Here is a 7,899-nt window from a genome sequence, read left to right as displayed (position 1 = left end):
TAATATGCTTGTTGCAGGTTAGATTATAAGTAATTGTAACACCCAGATATTTTATCTGACTTGATCACTTAACTTCTTTATTTTTTATTTTACACGTAAACGGCAGTGGCACTTTCTTATTTGATATCGACCAACAGTTAGTCTTGTTGAAACTGATTTTCATGTTCCATTTTTCACACCATTCGTCAACAGAACAGAAAGCATCATTGAACAAGACGTGGTTAGCAACACTTTTTACCCCAGTGAATATCACTGTCATCCGCAAACAGTCTCACATCAACAGAAGAGTAAGCAGGAGTGGGTACAATATGTCAATGGCAATATCACAAACGTAATATATACCAAAAAATACAAGGTGCAAAAATACAAAAACTCTCAACATCAATGAGGAACATAAATAATATATAAGAGCATTTTAAAAATCAAGAGAAAGGTTAGTGACAAGATGGGCAAACGATTGTGTTGGGTCAGCATTAACCACTTCTTCCGGTAACTTGTTCCACAATGAAAGAGCATGAGGGAATAATGAATAGTGATGCACGTTGAGGTGACTTAATGGTTGCCTAACTGTCTTTTTGTGATGAGTATGATCAAAGCACACGGACGGGGCAATTGTGTAACGTTCGGATGGTATTTTGAAGTGACCATGGTATAGTTGATAAATTAATTTTAATCGGGAGACTATTCTATGATGGAATATATGCATAATAGAATCATATTGCATCATGACTATGATGCAACACACACACACACACACACACATGCACACGCACATAGTGCTGTGATCCTCTGCATATAAATTGACGTCGATTGAACAGATCAGTTGTGAGCTATTAAAAGGACACCAGGTAAGAAAATTTTTATGATGCAATGCTACAACCATGTTGAAAACTGTCTCTATGCAGTTAATTCAAGCTTAAGACATCTGTATAAGCTAAGATTTTTTTTATTACTACACATATACCACACAAGGCAAATCGATAACATTTAATACGAGCCAGGCCTCTCCCAAGCGTTTCAATTAATTTTCCGATATGCTATCATAAGTCACTTCTGAACAGTAAACGTACAACTGGTTCTGCATTGAAACCCCTCCCATGCCCTATAATGTCAGCCGCCACTGCTCCTTCATGTAGCTACAAGTAATGACGCTACAAAATTTTCATGTAAACAAAGTAAAGCGATAACTGCAAAAACAATATTGTGCATACCATATTTACTGGAATGTAATGCAAGTTTTTTTTCAAGATTTTCGCTACCTCATGTCGACCCTCGCATTACAATCGAAGACCAAAATACACACAAAATACATATTTTTTCTTCCGGGGTGCAATAAAAAGTCACCCCTCGTGTTGCAATTGTAGTTGCGTTACAATCGAGTATTGGTATACATTTATATGTCCTTCATTGGTTTGTTGAAGTGGAACATGAAAAGCCTGATCATTTATTGAACTGATGCTAAAATGACAAATAAAACCATTTAAAAAGGTTGCTTGATGTCAATATTGTTTGCTTCTGTGATTGGCTGCCAGAGTAATACCGACCCGAGCAGACCATCTGCCTTGTTGCCAAGTGCTATTTCTTTAACCTAAGTAACATAGCTATAATGTTGAGCCTGCATGCTCCATTCCGCCACATCCTTCGACATAGAAAGTGAGAGGGGCATTGGCCCATTTCCTTCACTTCCTCAAGTTTCAGTTTTACATTCTCTCCAACGTCAAAATTAAGTGGGTCTGTAACTATATCATTTGTTATTGTCTGCAATCAACACATGCTTTATGAAAATGATCATGCTTACTTTAATTTGCTTGTGCGCACATGTCACTACAACAGAAGTATTCAATGGTGCCGTGCAGTTTTCTGTTCCTTGCTACAATTGTGCTGCATGCAGAGGAAGTGGTGCCGTGTTGGCAATTGCGAATGACACTACATCTTTTATTATGTATTCAAGCAAGGATCTGGAAGCTGTCTGGCCATATGTATGTCGTAGTCATAAATAGTTTCATCATATATACCATGCGTTATTGCTCACCCTCCACCACACCTATATTCTTCAATTAGCTATATGATAGTATTAACCTTGTTCACATGTGATTTCTTTCGTAATCTATATTCTACTCCTGGGTGATTTCAATCTTACAAACACAACCTGGAACGATCATCCTCCTCCGCTCTCTCTTTTCAGTCGTAAGCTAAGGAGTAATACTAGTGCCGAGTTTTTTCATTATCACAAATAGTAACACAACCGACACGTGTACCATCTGATGTTGCGAGTATACACCCAACCTTGACCTTGTTTTGACCTTCTACCATGATACATAGATTATGTACCTACCTACTATAAGTGAGACTGCATATCTTCATTTTATTCATTTATTCACCTAATTATTCAGGATACCTCAAAGGTTCCGACATGGGACATTGCACAAAGGGTGGGCAGACAGAAAAAAATGGCCGGTCATGTTAGATTTCGTAACTTTACGGATCATCTTCAAAAACAGCTTTGAAACGAGAAATATACTGGTGATTAGGGCATCGTCAGGAGGAAGGGCATGACATTGTCAGGAAGCAGAAATAATTTATGAACATTGATAAGTAGTAGAATGGGAACGTGGCAGATAAGCAGCATTCTGATGCATGTGGTGGGAGAAACGATGTGCTGGAATGATGAGTTAGTCTCCTGGGGCAGTGAATAAGAAAATAGTAAGAAAATTTTGTCGAGCACTTTTGCGGCAAGAGGCCTGTGAGAGAAGACACAACCTTGTTTTTAGAGCAGAAACACTTCAGTTGTATACGAGCAGTCCAAAAGAATGAATCTGGTACATTTCTTCTGGACCGATTCTAGAAAATTAATTATGCTAATTTGATGGTTGTCCTAAATATTACAGGCATATTCTACTTTAGATTGAGGTTTTATATGCAGCTCGTCTGACTGCAGCTAGGTGGTACTGAAGACAACTTTCGGCATAGATTACCTAGTAACCATTTGCAGGAATTTGTTAACTCATTCATATGATGGTTCCAGGACGAGTCACAAGGTACATATGCACTCCTAGATACTTAAACGCCTCTCACTGAGCTAAAATGTAGTTCTTAGTTGGTAGTGGGAAGGCACTATGTAATTACAACTCCAATGAAAAGACGTGTGGGAGCACCTACTCACACTGCATGATGATCGAACCTGCACGATTTGCTGCACCATGCCTGGATTAGGAGGATGTCTTGCTGGAGAGTAGAGCAGTCTTATGAATTTTGTTATTGGTTGGTGCAAAACACGATCATCTGCAAAAAGGCATATCTTGGACCACACTTTGAGTGGAAGGTCTTTAATATATGTGTGAAATAGGAGCAGCCCACGGACAGACCCCTGGGCTGCTTCTCAATTATTTCAACCTCCAGAGCAGAGAAACTAAAGAAAGTGCACATATTTAAAAAAAGTAAATGTTACTGCCATATATAGCACGCTAACTGTATTTTTCTACACTGAATTTTAAAAATTCTTTGCACCAGCAGAATTGAGACATGTTCGCCACTGAAGTTCCAGAACTAACAAAAAATTACATTCAATCTTACTTCATTATCTCAAATTTTGATGCTCCTAGGTACAGTGACCATCGAAAGTGGCTATCTAACTGTAAAAAATGCCTGTATCACCCCACAAAACACTTGTAAACTGCTTATAAGTCTGCATTTGGCGCATATACTGTCACTAAAGAACTCTAAATCTGAGTTTCCTTATAACGACTAATGTTAAAAAACTTTGGACTATGATCAACCCGTGCACGATGAACATATAATTCTGGAAAACCCATTGCTATATCTATCCTTGTGCCTAATGAAGAATGCACTGCACCTCTTAATATGACGCATTTGTGAAAAAATTTTCTGTCTCCTGCAATGATTGCCTATGTCCTACTTGCCAGAATGATTATGTCGTGGTTACTCCAGTGATTGTTCATGTGGCTGGTGTCGCAAAACTAATTTATTTGCTGAAACAAAACACTCACATCCTGGTTCTCAAAATTACGAAGAAAATACCAGTGCCCTTCTAATATTCTAACAAAACCTTTTCAGCAATCAATATACGTCTACATTGCCCTACACTGCAGAGTACACTACTCCGTATGAATTTAAAAATACACATCAAAGTTAAACTCAGTTTAATTTTTTTATATTTACTCATAAATTACATCATTCTCTCGATGCAATCATCATTCACAGAGTGAATTGTTTTAGAATTTGCTAACACATTTGATAAGGTCTGTCATAAACATTTACTTTAAAAGTAAGTCATCTGGACCTCAGCGCTAACATCCTTTATTGCATTGGATGCTTACTACCAAACTGCACTCACTTTGTAACCACAAGTGGCCATTACTCACAACTTTGAAGCATAACTTCTGGTGTACTACAATGTTCTCTACTACGCTAGGCCCAGTTTGTTCCTCATTTGTACCAAAAACCTCCCTTTCTCTTGTGCATGACTTTTAGGATAGTACTGCTATTCACAAACGATTCAGAGCCTGAATGTCCAACGAGACGGAATGTACAACGAGACTGAATGTCCAATGGGTCACGTGACCGGCGAGACTGAATGTCCAATGAGACGGAATATCCAACCAAGACGGAATGTCCATCGAGACTGAATGTCCAATGAGACTGAATGTCCAACTGAGACGGAATGTACAACGAGACGGAATGTCCAACGAGACGGCATGTACAACCGAGACGGAATGTCCAACGAGACTGAATGTCCAACGAGACGGAATGTCCAATTTAGAAAAGATAAACGTGTCCTCGTTTGAAATTTCTCAGGCAACTGATTCATTGGGTTAAGATAGCCTAACGGAAGATCGCATTTTTTTGTGTGTGTTTTGCAAATATTGACTGTCTGTGGCATCGGGCGTCGTATTTTTGTTTCCGTATTCGCTTTATTGCATTTACCATAATTTCAAGTTTTGTTAGTTTTATTTCTATTTTGTATTTTTAGTTTTCATATGTATATTGGATATGTTACTTTAATGCTTTATTTTGGTTGTTTGCATACTTTGCTGTTCCTGTTTATCTTTGTCATAAATCGGACATCACAGCCCCTTAAAGGATTACGAGAGAGGGCGCTCCCTCGTCCACTCTGTGCGGTATCTATCTGCGTTTAATCCCTGAGAGTGTTACCAGCGCCACTCGTAGCTAAGGCGGCGAGTGTGAAACACTATTTTTGCCAGAAAGTGTCACGAGGCAGGACGAATCCCTTGCTATGAAAGTGCGAAAGAAGAATAGTTCGAGAGACTCAGTTATTTGTTATAAAACCAACAGCCAATTAAGCCAAACATTGGGGACATTATTTGTTGCTTCTTTTAACTGTGATGTAATAATTATAACCCATATGCAACGGAATCCAAGTAGACGAAAAAACACCCTTTCCATCGGTGGGATCCGAACTCGCAACCTTATAATTACGGCGATGATTTGCGCTTGCTAACACTCCCAGGGTTCAAGCTCACGTAAATACCCAACAAAGTGGACGAGGGAGCGCCCTTCGTCGTAGCTTAATTGTTAGAGCATCAGACGCGTAATGCGTAAGTTGTGGGTTCGAATCCCACAGAAAGAAAGTGTGCTTTTTCGTCCCATTTAAGTCCTTTCAATTTAGGTCATATTCATTACACTACAGTTAAAAAGATCAACAAATAACGTACCTATGCTTTCCTTGGCTTGATTGTTGGCTTTCTACGAGCCCCTAGAACAATTCTTCTTTGCTCTTAAAGAATGCGGGTCGAAGAAGCTAGGGAGGAAATTTTCCTTTAAAATTAAATTCTTGGGTTTTACGCGCCAGAACCACGAAATGATTATGAAGCATGCTGAGTGTGGGATATCAGTTTTAGTTTTGACTACCTTGATGGAAACATGTCATGGCATTTCGGCTACAAGAGAACTGCAGGCCGGTCTAGGAAAAAGAGGTGGTGTCACCAAATTTTGAGGCTATAAAAAGCCTGCTGTAGGGTTTCTCTGTAAGCAAGGACGCTCAGCACAAAATGTTGCATGCAGCAAACGTTTAGAATATATTTTAACTCACTTCCAAAGTCTGTATAAATGCTCATTCTCGCGATCGAAACCCATCTCTAGCGCGACTGACACCGACGTCACTGTGTAGGAAGCTAACGAAAGTTTTAGTGACGTCACACCACATTAGAGTGACGTGCAATGAGCGGTGACCTACACCTCCGCTGCACCGGGCCAGTCAAGAGAGCATCAGGCCATCCGCTGCGAACTGCTCATTTTTTCTGAGCTTATTGCCGAAGTAGCCAATCTTGCTCGCGTTTTGCAAAGTGCTTCGCGTGAATAATTTTTCATTACAACACATAGCATACAGGTAACCGTTGGCGACAATAAAACCGTTTTTATGATGTTTAAAATCATTTGAGGACTTTTCAGAAACGGCCTGAACACGAGCTTTTCTATTACTCTTCCAATGATGTCGATATTAGTGCTGTGAAGCTCAAGTGAAAAAAAAAACTGGGTCGGGAACAGACTTGTACGCATTACAGTGAAAGAGCGTCAGCGATTACAATTACCTTTAAAAAAAACTAACGGATTACCGAGAAAAAACTGAAAGCTAATCGATTACTCAACAAGGTGAGGTACCGGGCTATTTGGTTTTGTATAATTGTTAAAGGGGCCCTGCGACACTTTTGCGACTGCCCTATTTAGCACCGCAAATGCGTGTAGTTATGAATGCCGAGACGAACGCAAAAAGAATTATGCAAATTGGTGCACGAAAAGTGAAGTTATTAGTCCTCAAAGTTCAAAACTCAAGCAGACGACGACGAGAAACGTTTTTTTCGGATTTCACTCTCCCGCTGACGTCAAAGACCGGTTCCAATCACTGCGCGCGTCTTATAAAGACATACCGGAAATGTCACCTCATGGTGGCCTTCGCACAGTACATTGCTACACCTCTTTTTGACGGCGTTGTTACCATGCTTACGACAAACCACATCCGTCAGCTAGCAGACGCTCCCATGATTTGTCGTGTAGTGCACAAAATGAGTCTGGAAGACCTAACAGACCTCGAGCGCGAGCTCTTGCGACGCAGTGATTGCTTGCATGTCGTGCACGCCATTGCATATTGAAAGTGCGTCGCTGAGCCCCGCGCAACGCGAGGATGGCTCCATGGGCCCAGACGAAACGCTAACGCCCGATGACGCGGAAGGCGTCGGCCAGTAAGCGTTTGGAATTTTTTTTTTCGTTGACAGCATCGCGCCGAACTGAGCGTTGCGTGTTTCGCAGGTGCCGGTGGGGCCGGTGTCGCTCGATGCCGCAAAAGACAAAACGCGGAAGAGTATCGTTTGATTACCATTCCGCAACGCACCTAGCGTCGTGTTCGTTGTTTTGAAAATATATCAGTTAGAAACAGGAATCATTTGTTTCTGAGAAAGCATAAAAAGGGGTTTTGCTCCTCTTAGACCTCCGTAGTATGGCCTAGCTACCACCATATGAATATTGCACATCACGTGTCGCGTCAAGCCAATCAAAAACGAACGGTCTTTGTCGTCACTGTCACATGACATAACGTCACTTCCTGTAACAGAAATAGCCGATGTGTGTCGCCATAGTGCGAAATCAAGGTAGTTTATCCCGTGAATTAAAATTATAACCGCTTCGATTTCGGCGTTACCACTTGCGCAACAATATCGGTGCATTCCACAGTGCCAGAACAACCGATGAAAAAGGCATGCTCAAATTGTGTCGCAGGGCCCCTTTAAACTGTGGTAAAGTTACAGGTACATATTTTTAGGGAGGACGCACATAACAAAAGCATGAAAAGCGCAAACTTTCAACTCGATTTGTTGAAAAGGCATCAAGTTATATGAACACGAGCAAACGGGTGCAAAAGGGAGCTCT

Source organism: Rhipicephalus sanguineus, chromosome 2 (genome assembly GCF_013339695.2).
Source record: "Rhipicephalus sanguineus isolate Rsan-2018 chromosome 2, BIME_Rsan_1.4, whole genome shotgun sequence".
Taxonomy (NCBI): domain Eukaryota; kingdom Metazoa; phylum Arthropoda; class Arachnida; order Ixodida; family Ixodidae; genus Rhipicephalus; species Rhipicephalus sanguineus.
Note: the sequence above shows the minus strand (reverse complement) of the source record.